The sequence below is a fragment of the Alligator sinensis genome, unplaced genomic scaffold (assembly GCF_000455745.1).
Source record: "Alligator sinensis unplaced genomic scaffold, ASM45574v1 scaffold781_1, whole genome shotgun sequence".
Lineage (NCBI taxonomy): Eukaryota > Metazoa > Chordata > Crocodylia > Alligatoridae > Alligator > Alligator sinensis.
Window position 1 is genome coordinate 5257299 of NW_005841845.1, and position 2831 is coordinate 5260129.

Below are 2831 nucleotides of genomic sequence, written 5' to 3' on the forward strand. Positions count from 1 at the left end.
GCTGCTGCTGGAGCCGCGGGGCTGGAGCTTAGGGCTTGCTGGAGCCCGGCCGGACCTGGGACCTGGCCACGCTGTCTTCTGCTCCCCAGAGCTTGGCGGGAGGACAGGGGCAGGGGGCCTAGCAGGGCCAGGCTCAGTGCCGGGGGGGGGGTGGAGGCTGGAGAAATAGAAAAGCTGTGGCTCTGGTCCCTTGGCCGCTCCACTCAGCACCTGGGGGGGGAGAGCTCACCCAACAGGGGGGGTGAGACAGGGGCCACTGCATCCTGGGAAAGTGGAGGACCCAACATGGGTGGGGAGTGGCCACACGTTAAAGGAAGAGGAGCTGGGCAGTGCAGATCAGAGATAATCCTGCTCTGAAGTGGCGTAACTTTGAGCCGCATAACGAGTGCTTTAAGACACTTAAAGGTGTTAATGTGCAGACAGTCCAGAGGTTAAGAGCTCTAGGAGTCACCCCAAATTACTGTGAACAAGGCCCTTATTTGTCCAGCAACCTTCACACTCAGGTAAACTGAGGTGGCTTTAGGCTTTCCCGGGGAAGGAGGCAAAGGCGAACCCTGTTTCCCTGGCCGGGCAAAGAGGTTTCTGAGTCCTGGAGAGCGAGCGAGCGAGCGAGCGAGCGAGCACGGCGGAGGGCAAGAGAGCTGCCTCTGCCACAGAGGTACCCGAGCCCCAGGACAGCCCCTGCCCCTGCTCACCCTTGTTTCAAGTCTCTATTTGCAGCTGCGCCCGAAAGTAAGTTTCCCCTTGTGAAAAGCCCAAGTGAAAGGAGGGAGTACGGCTCTTGCCCCATAGCTCCCCGAGTGACAGAGGGAGACTGTTGGGATCAAGGCCCCCACCGGTGCCCTGATCTCCTGCCGTTGGAGAGATCAGCTTCGAGCCTAGTGCAGCAGGTAAAGGCAGGACCCCGCACCCAGGAGCATGCACGTCCCCCCCACGGCACCCGCTGGAACAAAGGAGAGGGATCCCTGGGTGGCGTTCTGCATGCAGGTGCAGTCTGTGCATTTTATCTCAAGCAACAAAGGCATGCAAGCAGTGTATCAATGCCATCACCAGAATCACAGCAAACAGGAAGCAGGTTTCATCAGGCACGCCAAGGCCGTGCCCGGCAGGGAGCCAGGGTCTGCAGGGCCTCTGCCCCTTCCGGGGCTGGCTCCCCTCTCCCTACTGGAAAAGTCCCATCTGACGTGGCGTACTGTAGATGGATAAGAAGTGAAAAGGACCAACCTTCTCGCTGATCTGAGAGATGAAAGTTTGGTTTGTTTGATGGCAGAGTGCGATGAAGATGAGGAGGGAATAAAAAAAGACAAGGAAAAACACAGAGAGTAAAAACAGGCCAGGCTTCATCTGTCCGCACACCACTGCAACAACAAGACAAGACTAGAGAGGTCAGTCAGGACTCCCCACAGTGCACACACGCCACCGCACACCAGGCAAGCGCACGCCCGCCACCGCGCCCTGCTCTGGCCTCTCCAGCCCATCCAGACTTGGGGAGACAGGGCAGGGGGCACGCACCTCGCACACAGAGCCATGGAGGGCGCTTTGGGGGCAGCCCTGCACGGCAGGGCACGGGGCAGCAGCGCAGACACGTGCACACGGACAACACACAGAGCACAGGACCTCACGGCACAGCGGGGCCTTGCCCCGCGCACCCCCGCTCCGACCATCGGCACGGGGGCAAAGGCACCGTAAACCCACTGACCACACGTGGGGGAGAGCGTGGACACACAGATTAGCACTTGAGAGCTTGAAGGAAATGTCCCTGCTGGGAACGGTCAGGCTCCCCCTCTTCCAACAAATTGCTAAATGTAGGAGAGAGATTAGACAACGGACAGACACGTGCTGGCTCGGGGCCGCCGGAGCCGTGCCGGCGCCCCGCGCTGCAAGGGAAAGGTGGAGCAGAAGTATTGCCGACGGAAAACGGAGTGAGGCTGGCGGCCCCAGGCGTGGCTCCTGCAGGAGAGACAGTAAAGGGTTAGTCGCGCGCTCCCCGGGGAGGAGGGAGATCGTGTTTCTGGAGAAGCGGTGACCTCACTCCCGCTAGAGAGCTGCGGCATCGCGGCGGTAATCGAACTCTCGCCGAGGGGCTACAACAAAGCGGCTGGCACGGTTAGAGACTGCTGACGCCTCGCCTTTTGCTGGCGAGGGAAGGGCAGCGCGGGGCGGGGGACTTGCCGAGATGCTGCGAATGGAAGAACGGCACGCGGCGTTCAGGACGGTCCGCCCAGGCCGGCGGCGAGAGGGCAGGGTGTCGACCAGCCCGGACACGGGGCAGTGCAGAGGCCGGAGAGGGGAACAACGCAGCCATCGCTTTCATGCGCCCAGCTTTGGAGGACCAGATCCAGCCGGGCCAAATTCAAGACCCGCGCTCCCTTCGGCCTGTTTTAGGCTGGACGGTGCCTTTGCCGCCCTGCCCGAGGCGCGAGGCTGGAGGCCTCAGCAGGAGGCGAGGGGTCAAACCGGCCCGGCTCCTCTCAGCGGAGCGGCTGCGCTTTCCCGGGACGCAGGGGCATGGCCACATCGCTGGAACACGAGGCCGGTCCTGGGGAGGACGGGGAAACGGTCCCACCATGGGTAGCGGGCGGTGACCGAGTCAGGCCCTCGGGGAGCTCTTATGGACAGGGACACAAAGCAACAAGCTGGCCTCACGAGCCACGTGCCAGGGCAGGGGCAGAGGCCACGGTGCAACGTGAATGGCGACAGGGAGCCCTCTACGAGGTGCGCCTCCGTGCAGCTGTGCAATCACCCCTCATCCCCCTCGAGTCGGGGCTGGTCTCTCCCCCCATCGCCAGGGCGTCTGCAGCCCCTGACAAGCAGCCGGGCGGGAACCGGGA

General features: G+C 62.5%; 1 protein-coding gene across 1 annotated transcript in view; it reads right to left on the minus strand.

Annotated features, from left to right (window-relative positions):
• PTPRF (protein tyrosine phosphatase, receptor type F) overlaps positions 1 to 2831 on the minus strand; it is a 301064-nt gene that overhangs the window by 73982 nt on the left and 224251 nt on the right.